Source organism: Musca domestica, unplaced genomic scaffold (assembly GCF_030504385.1).
Source record: "Musca domestica strain aabys unplaced genomic scaffold, Musca_domestica.polishedcontigs.V.1.1 10, whole genome shotgun sequence".
Taxonomy (NCBI): Eukaryota; Metazoa; Arthropoda; class Insecta; order Diptera; family Muscidae; genus Musca; species Musca domestica.
Window position 1 is genome coordinate 7,225,184 of NW_026712115.1, and position 16,918 is coordinate 7,242,101.

Below are 16,918 nucleotides of genomic sequence, written 5' to 3' on the forward strand. Positions count from 1 at the left end.
GTGTGTGTTTACAACTGCATGCTTAGACGTGTCCTTTAAATAATCATGTGTGTAACATGACGTGTTTATTATAAAAAAAAAAAACTTGATATTAAGTTTAAGCAGCAACGGCGGAGGTGGCTGTATTTTTGGCATCACGAATATACATCACGATATTTAATGTAAACAAGAAGCATGAATCACAAGAAACGCTGCCATAAAATACCTTTTAATGCCAGTCATGCAAGCTGGCTGCCTGGCTGGCTGGCAGTCAGGGAATACATCCATCGCCGTTTAAGCCCTTGAAAAATTCATGCAAAACTTTTTAGTCTGCTTTAATTCCATGCAGCCGGAAAACAGAAGTTATTACGGTAATTCGGAAGAGATCAAGTTTTAAAAGTATTTAAATCATTTTTAAATTGTTTAATTAATTTTTTTGGGAAGTTCTTAGGAACGACGATGTAAGTAGATACCCGAGTGATATATGGATACAGGTGGTCGAGCGAAACAAGTTAAATCGTATCAGTTGGTTTTGACGACAGGTGTATACCCTCAGCCAATGTTCGATTATTTAAATTTATTTATATTGACTTCTGTTATGATTATTCAAATTGTTGACCCTATATGGAGTAGGTTCCGAAGGGATGGGCCAATATTGCTCATTTCGTATCGGGCGTAATAAATATGATATAAGTATTGCCACGTGCCAGGTTTGAACTATATCGACTACTTCCTTCATTTTGTATGAGATATGTGATAATTTTAAGAAAATGTTGAAATGTGCGTGAGGTGCCAGATATAGTCGACAGAAGTATCTCATTATCATACTTCATCTAATATAGGCAAAATTACAAGAAAATCGAATATTTATATCCAATTTTCTGTGAAATTCCATATTAATCTCAGGTTTCTGGTTGAGTTAAATATTTGGATGTAGCTAGTTGTAAAGAATAGCTGACACGTTTCCCAAGTTATGCCACATAGAAGTATTCAAAACCAACCAATATATTCCATGTTCACAACAGACCTTGGCTTAGTAAAACTATTGTGATTTGTGTGATTTGAAGACAATCGCACCCATAAATTTGAATTTGTATTTTATAACAGTTATAATCGAACCAGCCAGCATACAGACAGATAGACGGACGGACGGACATCGCTAGATCGACTTCAAATATCCTGAAACGGATTTGTCCCAAAGAGACCTAGGGTCTAAAACCGCTATTTCTATGAGACACTTTTAGCCGCATCAAATGATATATACCCTCTCTAGTCATATGGCTGAGGGTATAAAAAATCATTAACGTTACGTTTGTTATATTTAAGTATTGATTTTTATATCTTTCTGTGAGAAATCGTCCGATTTATATTTTCTTGTGCGTTACATTTTAATATTCGTCCGAGCGAATTCAGCCCAGAAGCAATTAAACCAATTTTGGTATATATTTCATCCGAGTCCCTAGCAAAGGCAATATGCACTCCACAACAAAGATGTTTAAACCCAGATATTATATTTACTTCAGAAATGCCTCTGCCAAATTCCATCGAGATCGGTTTAGAATTGGTTATTGCTCCCATATATATCTTTATCTATTTCAAATAAATTCCCAAATAAACGTTTATTTCTTAGTGGAAACTCTATTATAAAGGGTGAGATGTAAAAACTTCAACCAATTTCAGACTGCTGTCATTTCATTACATTGTTTACAGGCGTACAAAAGCATTTTGGTGAGAATTTTCCAGAAAAAAATAATAATTCGTGATAGAATTCTAGCGTGATTGTGTGATTTTTTTATATTTGGCTGGAAAACCACAAGCGGGTATCGTTAGAGCAATGCTGTATTTAAATGTGAATAAATCTTTTGTGTCTCGTAGCATCGCTCGTTACCGTGATATTGGTAGTGTAGCCCGACGGCGAAAGTGGACGGAAGAAAACAGCAACATCAGCAGAAATCCACCTTCGGTTGACCACCAGAACTCAAGCGCCGGCCATGGTGATGTTGTGGGCCGCCATAACAGCGAATGGTCTCTCTCCGCTCGTATTAATCGACCTTGGCATCAGAATAAATGCCGAATATTATCGCGAAAATATTGTAGAGGGTGTGTTAAAGGCTGGGGCACGCAAATATTTTGGCCGCAGACCTTGAACATTCCACCAGGACTCAGCACGCTCCACCCAAGAATGGTTACAAAATGAGATTCCCCGCTTCATTACCAGCGCACAATGGCTACCAAAATCTCCAATCCGTAGGACTATTGTAGAAAGCAAGTTTGGCACTAAAAAGTACCAAAGTGTGTATCACCTCAAGCAAGAGCTTCGCCGGGAATGGACCCAAATACTGCAGAGCAACATTCGGGCAGCGTGTGACTGTTTGATTAGCCGTTTGGGGGCCACAATTCATGCCAAAGATGACCAATTCGAACTAATCTAAACTTACTAAAAAAATTAATGCTATTTCCGACATTTTTTTCTTTCATTCAGTAAAATTAAAAAAAATATATATATATAAATTATGGCGTTTGACTTTGTTGCATTTTTTCTGACGGTTTAATTGGCCAAATCGTGACCAATTCGTGCTAAAGGTGACCAATTAAAAATAATCTTAACTTATTCTAAAATTTGATGCTATTTCCGACATGTTTTGCTTTCATTCAATACAATTAAAAATAAAGTAAAAATTATTTCGTATGACTTTGTTGCAGTTTTTATCCCAGTCTGTATATCCATAGTAGTATAAGTTATCATAAAGTCGGTCCCGTCTGACTTTTGGACCTTCTGTAGTTGTTTTCTATGGATATCATTGTTTTAAGCTATAACATAAAAAACACCTGATAAGTTTAAAATTCTGCCTAACCTCCATTTCAAAATTGGCCTCATAAGAGGTCAATTTACCTTTTGTGGCAGGAAGTTGTTGTTTTTCTTCATAAACAACACACATGCTATATATGTTCGTATTCTTCTCTAAAGCTCAAAATATCATTTTATTAAAAACTTTTTTCTTGCAAAATAACTATTTGCTTTAGAGATATACATTCCAGACATACCGGCACTCACATGCGTCCGTTGGTAAATAAATTTCAAAAGTTGACATAAAATTCAGCTGAGATCAACATCTGTGCTTCTGCCATATTATGGCCGACGGCATATGTCATCTGCATGACACTCATAGCCACATCGATATTAACGTCAACACACACCACCTGGATTCATAATCAGACGTGATGTTTTTTTGCTTTAATATTAAAAAATATAAGTTTTGAACTGAATGACTTGTTTACCTTTTGTGTTGTGTTGTTTGTTTGCACATTTTTGCTATACGGTTTTTTTCAAGTTTCTGCATTTAAGAATTTTATATTAAAAAAAATGAACATTGAGCTTTTTTTAATTTAGAAAGGAAATATATCATTGATTCAGAATTAATTAAAAATTCATACGGTTTATATTCGTGATATAAAAGTAAACAATTCTTAGCAGTTGTAGCTTCAATGTAGGTGGGGCGCATGTGGCATTTATATTCAATAGATGATCAATCATACGTCACAATGAACGACGGCCAATTTAAAGGAATCATATTTTGTGCATTTGCTAACAATGCAGATATTTGAATAATGTGAATGTGAAATGTGCTTGTTGTTTTTATAAAGGCCAGTTTTTGGGCCATTTACTTTGAAAATTCTCGCTCCAAAAATTATGATAGATACATAAAAACGCATCTAAATTTGGGAAAATGGAATGTGGAATTTACAGTCTGATAACTACTATTAATTCAAGGTACCTTATAAAAATGAGATTACTAAAAGGAACATTTCACCTTTGTATTAATATCACTAATGCGAATGAATGCCAATAATTATCGGAGATATAGATGTATGAAGACTTAACTAAAATATGGTCAAGTTTAGGAGACATTGCATGATGCATTTTCTTTTCGAATATAATATGTAAGAAAGTTGTTTAATATCCATATCTTCTTAGAGTTATTGTAGCTATTTTTTTAAATAATTAATCGAAGGAGTATTCAATAACGCAGTTTGTTCTTTCGTCTTGACATCGAAATGTTCCCAAAAAATTTCATTCGAGTCTCAAAAGCGGTTTTTATTTTAAATCAGACAAAAAACATATGTATATGGGACAACAGCCGAAGGAGAAGAACATAAAAAAATCGGTTAAATGCGTTTTTTCTATTCTATTTCTACATTGAAGTATAAAGATAGGACAAGACAGAGTAACAATATGGCAACCGTGTTAAAATATCTCTGTTATTATAATAACATAACAACATAGTTACCAATGTTAACTGATTTAAAGCATTATGCAAATTTTTGGAAAAATCTATGGAATAGAAGTTCGAAACCACATTATCGGATTTTTCAAAATTTGTCATTCGTTTCTGTAATTGTGTTTTTTTATAATAACATGCCTCTGTCATGAACTGCTACTCTACCTTTGGCAGACACAAACCATTTTCTCAAAATGCATTTTGTCTAGTCTTTAACATTTTAGGACTTTGCTCAAAGTATTACCACTTATTTTGGGAGACATGCTCTTGCAAAAATAATAGGTAATAAGATTGATTTGTAAGTAGGGGCGATTACAAAAAATGAACTAGGAAACCCATTATTTGGTAATGGATGTTTTTGCTGCGAGATATTATTTATTTTTCTCAGAACTTAGGCACAGGATATTCAAAATTCATCCCAGTTGAAACAACGCAGCAGGGTTGGTGTGTTTTTTGTATTGAATTTTACGAAATGTTTAGCTTAACTGAGGCAGTTTTATTTAAGTTGGATAGAAAATAAAACACATTTAAAAGGTTCTCAAAAGTAACTACGGATCTTTCGCATATAATTCTATATGTTAGAGACTAGCACAAAAATACATATTATCTGTCCATATAACAATTAGCGTATGAACCGACTTTCATCTATATTTCCTCGAGTCGATTTTGTGATTTTATCCACCAAAGAGTTCGATTAACAACCGAAAAAGTAATAAAAGTGGCGCTGTTATCAGTCTCAACGCAAGTTAGCTACGATTCGAGCTTAAATCAAGCTCCTAGCACTTAGCGAGCTCCAAAATTTTACCGGACTCTCAGCTATTATCAAGCTGTTAGCTAGCTAACCCACTATCCGGTTTCATTCACCACAGCTACCCAAATACCGCAGCCATCAGACTACCACAAGACAGAGACTGTCGAGTCAGCAGCAACACAGAACCGAACTGTATGAATTCGATAGCATCCGAAACCCTTATGGTCGATTAAGACATCCGATCTCTTTCGAAACGACTCTGATCGGTTCAACATCTGGAACTACTTCCAGTTAGAGCAAATCAGCAATAACCGCGTCCTACGTCCTATTACAATTTTATTGTGCGCCAAATGTGTAATATTCCTCCAAATAGTACGTTTTCGGCACATCCGATCTAATTCAGCCTAGAAGCAAGTATAAACAAGTACTTCAAATTCAGTGAAAATCAGTTCAGTTCATAGCTCCTATAAATATGATTCACTCGATTTGGGTTTTAATTGTCTTACATTACTAAAATGTACACCACAATAATTATAGTTCGTACAGCTTAGAAATACCTGTTTCAAATTTTATAGAGATCGGTTAAGATTTGGATATGGCTCCCATACATATATATTTGTCCAATTTCAGGTTTATTGTACACCAAATGGCTAATATCAGGCCAAATGGATTGAATTTTGTTTCCTTCTACCTAATTCAGCTGAGAAGCAAGAACTTCAAATTCGGTGAAAATCGGTTCAGATTTAGCTGTTTCATCCGATTTGGAGTTTAAGTCTCTCACATCCGTAAATTTAACTCCAAACACACTGCCCCATATATATTTCCCTCTTATTTAATGTAAACAAAACGAAGGTGTTCCAGCCGATTTTATATTTAAGTATTCTAAAGGCCATATCATGCACTCCATAGTATCGATATTTGGTTCGAGAGGTCATGTGCACCATTAATTAACTTTTGTCAAGTTCGATTAAATATAGCTTTTATTGGTTCGTTTCAACTTATTTAAAATTTAAACCGCTCTAAAGCGTTAATATGCAATTAATGCCTCAATTGTCAAGATGAACGTTTGCTTGCTATGCGTCCTACGAGTGCTAAATATTTATAATTGTGGTCTTTTGTCTTTCCTCATTTGTTTTCCATCTGACCTAAGGCTGATGCATTGCTCCAATTTGGGCATCGATTTGGATCGATTCCAACTGTCCTGAAACCGATTTCATTCAACAAGACCTAGGGTCTAAAACCCCATTCCGATCTTAGCATATGACCCTCCATGGCTATGAGGCATGTATATTTTCAATGTCAATATGTCTTTGCTTTTAAAACTGAAAATGCCAGAATATCAAAAACAAGTAAATTTTAAATGGTGTTCCGCTTAAATAGGAAGTGTCGCAATTTAATGTTGAAAAATCTTGTTTTTTAAATGTATTCCTTTCATTTTCATAAATTAATATTCCTGATGAATTTAAATTTTTTAAAAATTAACATTTTTGGTTGGCCAAACAGCAACCCCTCCCCCCATTCAACCCAAATATACAATTTAGTTATTGTTCCTAACGATATTTTAAAGCAGAACTTAACAAATACACTTCTAGTACACCACCAGACTTTACAATTTTGTCCAGGTGTTTATGGTGGTGCAATGTTTGTCGGTGATTCTGTGGAGAAAAAAGCCAACAACAACAAAACAAACAAAGAAAACCAGTCATGTTTTAAATGTTGTCACACGACAATTTCAACTGGCACACAACCACATAAACCCCAAAGTACACTGACACACTGCACAAATAATTGTTGTTGTTACTTTTTAGGAGTGCCAGAAATAGCACCAACAACTACACACATATTCTCCTGGCCATAAGCCTTCCCTCCAAATCTTAGTACACCAAAATGGTCTGAAGGGCAGACTTGGCAAAAAAAAAAAAGAGAAAAAACAGGCAATGGCTGGAGATTTCATTGCACAAAGTAAACTGAACAACGTATGGCTCTGTGTTTGTGGTAACGCTCATGACGATGATGACGTTGACGACGACGATGATGTAAAATGAGACCAATACAAAGAAAAGTCTGTGGCAGTAAGTGACAGCAGCAGTTGGCGTCGTAGCAGACCCATGAACAAAAAAAAATAAATAAAAACGAAGACAAAAAATTGGAATTGTGCTTTAAATAAAAATGGCATAAATTTAAAACTTGCAGACCAGATGTCGAGAATGGAGGAGGCTTGCTGAAGGAGGTGTATCTGGGAGAAGATGAACAACAAAAAACTGAAGTACGACTAAAAATATATAAATTCTCGCCTGTCGCAGTAATGCCAAGGTACAAAATAGACTGCTTAAAATATTTGTCTTCTGACGTGAATAGTCAGCCCTACTTGCTGCCCCCTCCATCTTAAAAACAACCTCAACACACACTAACACAAACCTGTAGACAGTTTACTGCCTGACATACATGAAGTACCGTTATCGCATAAATAAACTCGCACGTGCCTCGTTCATGAGGATGTCTTCGCTGCCATTTATGCTGACGATCGGAGAAGTGAAGAGCACCACATTTTAGCAGTTTTTCTTGTTTGGAAATCTTTATGCCACAACATAATTCCAAGGACAGGAAAAAGCCAATGTTACGTTGCATTAATAGCATATCTCGTTCATATTTCCAATAGTTTGGTTTATTTAGAACTATGGGGTTGCAAGAAAGATTTCTGCTACTCTCAGGCATTGTCATACCATTAAACATGGATTTAAACATTATTAAGTTGTCTTATGATATGATAAATATTTTAACTTAGGTTTGGATCAGAAAATAATCGGACCAAGGCATAGAAACATTTACCTAAACTTAGCATCATCAGAAGTAGTTGTTGTTCTAGGAACTCGTTGACTAACTCTAAGTTAAAAAAGAAGGCGTACGATGAGCAGGTTTAGCTGTACATTTAAAAAGGTGCAGCGTATCATATTGGATCGATTCGGGCAAAATGAAAAATGCATGTCCTTCTCCATTTGCGATGCACCCATCCGTGATCTTTATAGACGATATTCACTCTGTGGAGTGACCGTTATGCCGTCCTGATTGATGTGTCTGTTGTTCTACAGATACACTTTTATAACTGTCTCTCTTTCTCTCTCTCTAAATCATGTCATTTAGGTAATTGTGATAGAATTATTTTTGATTTCATCTCTGTCTGGCTTCAGAAGCGATACAGCCCTGTTCCCTTCTGGTTCATCTAGTAGCTTCAACATCGCAATAGACATTCCGTCTGGACCGAAGACTTGGACGACTTCCATATTCAATTGTGGTAGTACCTATTCGACTAGGGAAGATCGTAGAAGAAGTAGTATTCTATTCCTTAGCTGGTTGGTTTGGTCTTATTCCACGTTTGGTATATTGCGAGTCTCTGCAACATCAATTATGTCTCTGAAACACATCGGATATAATGGGCAGTTCTCTGAAAAGCTGGAACGCACGAAGGGGTTAGCCGCTTTTGTCCAAACATGGTACATCGTAACATTATCATCAAAGTTAGATCGAGTTCGGCATCTCCTCCACAAAAGATCAAAATTTTCAAAGAAACGAGAAAGAATCATTGGATTTTTTGCAAACTTCACAAATGGTAAAAATTTGAAATAATTAAAACTCAAATGAAGTGAGAAATAAGAGTTCGATTGTGGTATAAATTTTACACATCCAAATAATTTTATAAACACAACATTTGATGTGAAGATGGGGGAGATCGGCTCACTCCAAAATTTTGAATAACTATAAGCTCGTAAAACGCGAAATGAGCATATGTTTTCTTTCAAACTCGGCACATTCCAATATTTCTACCAAAACAAAATCCATTGTGAAGGTGGTGGATATCGGCCCACTCCTACTGGTACCTTCGCACTATTGATGCAAAACATGAGATATGGCAATAAATATTGTACTGTTAACTGTTAAAATACTGAAATTTTTACCAGAAGTTGTCAACATATTTTAAATGCTAAAAGAATTGGAATTCTTAAAATTGACATGTGGGTCATTTTTGATACAAAAAGTATGGGCAGCAAAAAATGATATAGAACTGTTCTAAAGGAACACGAAAAAGCTAGAGTTTTAAAGTTTTGTATGATTGTGATCCCCATTCTCCAGGATTGGTTATAGCAAATACTTTTGCAACTTCACGGTTATTGAACGCCCTGTAAGAGCTATTAATTTGAAATTTCGAATGAAGATTGAGATAAAACGGAATTACTGTAAAGGTTACTAAAAGCACTAAAAGCTCCGAAATGGTACTAATTATTAAGATAAGTTATTGAAAAAAAAAAAAACGGTAGGCGGCAAATTTGACATGAAGCTCACTCCTAAAGACAAGTACTGTAATATTTTATAGAGCAATCAGTCAGACCTATATTACTAATATTCCTTACTTTAGGCTCTGGAAAAAAGTGAAAAGTACAACAATATGATTGGTCGATAGCAAGAACTTAACAAGTTAAAAAGCAGTAAGTTTGGCCGGACAAAACTTTAAATAACCTTCACCATTTGGAACGAATTTGGAAATTTTCAAAAATAAAATCCATTAAAAATTCTGTTAAATTATCAAAATACCAAATGTAGCCGTTATATTGCGGTCTATACGATTTGGACCTACATAGGCTTTGTTTGTCATAAGCCATTACCATATTCAAATTCGAAACTTGAGATAAACGGTGAATATAATCGTTAAAATACTATATATATGGTGGTATTTTCGGTCACAGGCTGTAGCATCCATTACGAACTTCAAATTCGACATCTCAAACAATTTCGGTGAGTATTGTACCTAAACTTGTCAAAATACCGAATATAGGGAGGTATTGATATATGGGACCTATACGAAGACCTGGACCTGTATAGACAATTTTCTGTCACAGACTGTAGTTCTCATTACGAACTCTAAATACGTAATTTGAAACTACTCCGGTGAATAATGTCGCTAAAATCATCTAAATACTGAAAATCGGGAGGTATCGTTATATGGGGGCTATACAAGACGTGGAACTGCACAGACAATTTTCTCTCTTAGGCTGTAGTATCCATTTCGAACTTCAAATACCAAATTTGAAACAATTACGCAGAATATTGTCGCTAAAATCATCAAAATACCGAATATCGGGAGGTGCCGTTATATGAGGACTATAGGAAAACGTGGACCTACATGGCCCATTTATGAACTTGACCTGGCAAAATAAACACGTTTGCAAAATATTAGCCTTCTATCTCAATTGGTTCGAAAGATAGCGTGATTAAAACAGACAGACGGAAAAACAAAGAAACAGACAAACAGACGGACATCACTAAATCGGCTTAGAATTTTGCACAAAAGAGAGTAATTTGGATGAACTATGTTTACGAGAAGAAGACCTTCCATGAAAAGAAGACCTTGTGGTCTTTTATAAGAAACCCATTTCTCAAACACTATCGATTTCCACTCTCGAATTTGATCTTATTTTTATGAGTTTGTTGATTTGTTTGTATTATTCAAAGGTGTCATATTAACTTTCATAAATTACATCTTAGTAAAAATGGTATTACTAAAAAGACATGAAACTATTAAATATTTTTAATCTATGCAAATATACATATTATGTATGCCAGTCAATAACCTCTGTTAACTTAATCTATTTTTTCACTTCCTCCATTACTGCATCCAGTAAATTCGTGCAGATAATAAAGCTGTTGATGGAAAATCGATTTTCTCAATCGAATCTATTAGGGCGGAGAAAAGGGTATTAATGCAGTAATCTCATAACGTTTGAAATAGCGGCATGTTCTCATTAGAATTTGAATTGGTGATAATTATCTCCACAATGAGCTCTTGAGCTGATAAAGTGCTGTGGCTCGAAAAAAAAGGCTAATGGCAAACTTGAGTGAAAGTGAAAGGTTAATGACTAGAATGAAGAGTAATTGCATAAGGCTTTTTGCTCCTATGTTAACATAGAAAATATGAAAGAAAAAGGAAAAAAATGGCAGATAATTTATGCGAACGATGGATTTGAGAAGAGAGTTAAATAACACAGTATGGCTGCAGATAGTATATTTCACTCATTCATTCATTTTACCTTTCATGACATTATAATGATTGATATGCTCAAGAGGGTGTTAAATCTGTCTGACACCTTTGCTTGCCATGTAAATGCTCTTTAAATTTTCTGAGAAATTTACTACCAAAAAGAAAAAGAACAAATTTTAATACTACTCTGTATTTTTTTAATTTTTTTTTCACACTCTGATCTTTCCATGTTTGTTTTTTTTTCGTTCATATTACCGAAGTTTCGTTTTTTTGCTGCCATAGCTAAGAAACTTCATTAGAATTTGAGGTCATGACACTAACACAACAGCAGAATCCCCTAACGAAAAGTTGTACACTTTATGCCTTTTAATTTTCATATATATTTTGTTACTTTTCAAATAATTTCCTAGAAAAAGTTTTTCTTAATAACAAAAAAAAAATGAAACTTGCATGGAAAATTGGGGAGAAACGTAAGAATAGATTTTATTACTGTGTATAGTGTATGGGAAAATATTACGAAAACTTTAGACATTTTTTGTGAAAATGATATCAAGAGTGAAACGAACTAGAATATATGTAACGTTGAATTCACTATGAATGAAATAGAAAAAAAAAGTAGGATATTTACTTTCAGGAAGGTACGATAGTAAATTTCATATGGATAATTGCCACATTCTCGTATGTATGTAAAGTAGGCATACATAGGAATAAAATTCTTATAAAGATTGTTATATAATTATTTGACCCAGTTTATTGAGTAGATGTCGAATTGATTATTTGCATATTACTTTGTAAACTAGAACGGCATAGTTCCTTTGTTATTTCAGCTATGAATATTACTACATCAATATACAAAAAGAAAAAAAAAAAACATTAAGTTCTGCCTCCACTACTGGGTAAAGAAAACATTTCTGTATAAAGGTTTCTGAATTCGAATTTAAATTACAAACAATAAGACCGTTTGGATAATTCTGTTAAACTTTTCAAAAAACCCTACAGTGGGTTAGGCCGTTTGGATAATAAGACCATTTGGATAATGCTGGTAAACTTTTAAAAAAACCTAAAGTGGGTTAGGCCGTTATATGGGGGTCATACAATTTTATTCTTCAAGGATTGTCATCTGCCAAATCCTCTTAAGCACAAAATTTGAAACAATTTCGTGGGTAAATGTGTCTAGGATTATCAAACTACCGAATATTGGTGGGTATCGTAATGTGTGCACTATAGGAAAACTTGGACCTAGATATTCAATGTTCTGCCACCGGAGCTAGAACCCATTATGAACTACAAATACCAATTTTTAGACAAATCCGTTGTAAAACATGGCAAAAATCTTCAAAATACTGAATATCCGGAGGTACCATTATGTAGAGGCTACACGAAAACGTCGACATATACATACTATGTTTCGCCACAGGAGTTAGAACCCATTACGACTTACAAATACCAATTTTTAGACAAATCCATGCAAAAATATGGCAAAAATTATAAAAATACGGAATATCGGAATGTACTGTTATATGGGGCTATACCAAAACGTGGACTTATGCGTAAAATGTTTCGTCACATGAGTTGGACCTACAATCATCAATTTTTAGACAAATCCGTGAATTTTTAGACAAGTGTCGTAAAAATCATAAAAATACCGAATATCGGAAGGTACCGTAATATGGGGGCTATACAAAAACGTGGATCTATACACACAATGTTTCGCCACCGAAGCTAGAACCGATTATGACCTACAATTATAAATTTTTAGACAAATCCATGAAGAAATGTGTCGAAATTCATCAAAATACTAAATATCGGGAGGTACCGTTATATGACGGCTATTCTAAAATGTGGACCGATATATGTAATTTTCAATACCAACCATTCTAAACAAAATACGAATTGTTGTTCCAAATTTTGAAGCTTTACGTCAAATAATGTGGACTGTATCGTGATTTCAACATACAGACAGACAGACGAACAGGCCAACGGACAAAGTTAAATCGACTTAAAATTTTATGTTGGTCATGAATATATATGCTTTATGCGGTCTAAGATGAATATTTATGGATGTTGCAAACGGAATGACAAAGTTAATATACTCTCCTTTTCAAGGTGGAGAGTATAAATAAAATCCCTCCGCCATACATAATAAGGAGAGTATATTACAACATATACATTTTATATTACAATATACATTTTAGAACTTACAAAGAATATATATTTTTGATCAGCATGAGATTCGATTTAGCAATATACTTCCGTCTGTCTGTACAAATTACTTGACAGCCCGAATGGAATTAAGTAGGTGTTCAAAATTTGGCGCAAATTCCTTTTAGATCCGTAGTATTTGTGGAATTGAAATTGGTAGAGCTATACTGGTAGATTTAAAATAATTTGGGTGTTTTAGTCAAACTTTTCTACAAAATTTGCTTTTGATTTAGAGTTTGTGTTCCCAGGAAAGGCCCTTGTAGAAACTAAAACAAATTTGGTTATGGACCCCATATAAATGTACCTCTCGATATTCGGTAATTTTGAAAATTTGTTATACACTTTTTACCGGAATTGTTTTAAATTTGTTTTTTTTTTTAGTTCGTAAAGGGTACCCCTTTCTAAGACAGAAAATTGCAGGTACACGTTTTCGTACACCTCCCCATATTCGAAGTTAGTATTTGGTGTTGCCAGTACCTGTTATTATATTTGATAGAAAATTACCTACATAGGCCTACATTTTCGTATAGCCCTCATACACATAATTGTACCCAACAATTATGGTTTTATGTGCAAAACCCCATTCAATTTGGGGGTATTTCTGAGCTATATAAAATATCTAGCACCAAATTTCAATGTTTTGGAGTGCATATTGCAAATATGTAGGACTTAAACAGCAAATCGGATGAAACTTTTATATGGGAACTATAGCTATATCTGAAAGGATTACACCCGATTTGGGCTAATATTAACATTTGGTGTATGTATATGGGAGCTATATCCAAATCTGAACCGAGCTTGTAAAAATTTGATAAAAGTATTTCTGGGCTGTATCTGATATCTGGTACGAAATATCATTGCTATGGAGTGCATGTTACAAATGTATTAATTAAATAATGATATAAACAACTATATCCGATCCTATTTTTACTACATTTGAAGTACTAGACTAAATTATGTTTGATGTCCCGAAATGCATCATATTAGGAGGAATATTACACATAGGAGCTTTTTCTAAATTTGGACCGATTCTCAGCGATATTAATAGAGTTCGGTGCACACAAATGATTTTCCGAAAATTTTATCGCAATAGGGCAAAAACAAACCTCCTTATAAAATTGCTACTAATTTGGTTAAAACTTGGAATCAAAACCTTCGAAATACTGAAACCTGGAAATATAGTCATATAAGGACTACAACTAAGCGTGAGGACAGTAAAGCATTTTTAAACCAAATAGTTTATATACATCTTATATATTTTGTGGTATTCCAAAATGATTGTGGTAGGTATAAAACTTTGCCTCTCTTATCATACGAAATTATTAAATAGGGGTTAAGCCGGATAAAAAACACCTAGAGGTCATCGGATATGATAAATATACTGAAATAATGACCAATTAGAGCCGATTAAGCAATCCAGGGCCAATAGATATTGTAATCAATCGCAGATTGTTTTGAAAAACACAAGACAAGAAGAGCATCTCGCTGCTATATATGTGTTCAAATTATGATTTAGCTCTCGAAATTTAAATCTACTTGAGGAGAGGTGTTAATTTCAAAGTCCAATGTTGAGACGCAACTCAGAAAGGTTCATAAGGTCGGTAGTGGTCAGCATATTTACACCCTATAACACTGTGTGTTAGGTGTATTATGAATATGATAGGGCCAAAAAGTTTTTAACACCTCGAAATATTAGACATTATACAGGGTGAGATGAAAAAACTGAAACCAACTTCAGACTGCTGTCATTCTGAGCCACTCGTCCGACAGCTGGTAAAATTATTCCAGTGACAGCTCATTACATTGTTTACAAGCGTACAAAGGCATTTTGGTGAGAATTTTCAAAATAAAAAGTTATTAATGATGGAATTCAAGCGAGATAGTTTGATTTCTTTATATTTGGCTGGAAAACCACAAGTGGCTATCGTTAGAGCACTCCAGCATTTACATGTGAATAAATCTTTTCTGTCTCGTACCATCGCTCGTTACCGTGATACAGGTTGCGTAGTCCGACTTCAAGGAAGTGGACAAAAGAAAACTGCAACATAAGCAGAAATGGTTCAAAAAATTAAAGAAGCGACTTGAACGAAACCCGCGTCGCAGTGGCCGAAAAATGGTCCGGACATTTTGAAACAAATATCCGGGTATGCATAAGAAAATAATGCTTTCCGGAAATCAATACATATATAAAGCTACCTCTGGAAGATATTTAAAAAAAATCGAGAGTTTTTACATTACTAAAACACCGAATTTCCATTCAAGTCAAATGGATTTCAGATCTGCAGAAACTTTACCACAAATTTTAGAGTTATGGTGGATTTTCACGATTTTACTTTCTAAAATTAACATAAAAATTTTTTTCGTAGAATGGAAACTCTCCCTGCGAAAATTTTTCAATATATGTTCAAGATTTAATATAAGTCTATTTAATAGTTTGAAATTATACTCGACCAAATTTGCTAAAAGTCAATATTTAGGATTCTCAACGAATCCATGTCAACTTTGTTTTCGTCACATATCCCAATTTGTCCAATCTGGGCACACAGTTCACTACCAATATCATTTCCAGCCCATTCTCATCAAACTCGAGCTTAATTTCAAACGACTTTGAAGATGTCATGTTACGGTCGATTCAAAAGATTGGAAATTTCTGTCTGCCTTTGTGAAGTCTTTAAGAGTCTTTCATAGGGAAACTATCTCCAAGAACAGCCAACGAGTGCCTCGAACAAGTCACTTGACATTACATGCTCTCACGGCGTTGAGAAATTCGATTAAAAGTATGCAATCATTACCATAGCACTTGACTTGCCAAGGAATTTGTATCGGTCTGACACAAGCTGAAGCAATTCGCTTTCGATGTCATCAAGCACGTAGGGTTGTAGCCAGCATCCACAAGCAGAGCGCGATGTTATTTCCAAGGTAATGCATAGCCAAAAAATTTAAAACGGTTCCTGAATAAAGTGAAATTTTACGACTCGATTTCAGTTAAGTGTACATAAAAGTTGGCTCTATTTTCCAGAATTTATCTCTAGATTTGCAAATGTATAAACCATAAATCACAAATTGTTATTTGTGTTATCGTTTAAAATTTAATGATAAAACTGAAATGTTGCGATAATAAACAAATATCATACCCCAAAAATGCCTTTAAAATTTACTACGCCATAAAAGTGTATTTTCAAATTTCGTTTAATAAATTTACGTGTTTTCATTTGTCAATTTATGTAAATTTAATTTATTCTTAATATGCGACATTTTGCAGTTATCAACAACAAAGAATGCCCCCAAAAAAACCTGAACAATCTGCATTCGTTAAGTTTTATTTCCACATATAAATCGTTGTTCAGATTGTACACAAACAATGGCAACAACAACAACAAATAAAATAAATCAGATATGGGAGGTTATTGCAATCATAAAACAAATTCGCTAGCATTTGCACAACTGCAAATTTCAGAGACTTTGGATTTCTATTTTTGCCAGACGCATTTTCTTTTCTGCAGCATTGCTTTCGGCCATAAAAAATAAAAACGAGAGACAAATTTCACGATTCGTTTTTATTGTTCCGCGCGCGTATTAATTTCCTTTTGCTTGTTCTTGGCTTCATTTGTTCGTTCGTTCATAGCTGTTGTTTCATTGTTTTTCGTAGCTACTCCCTCGCCTGTGAAGTGCCGT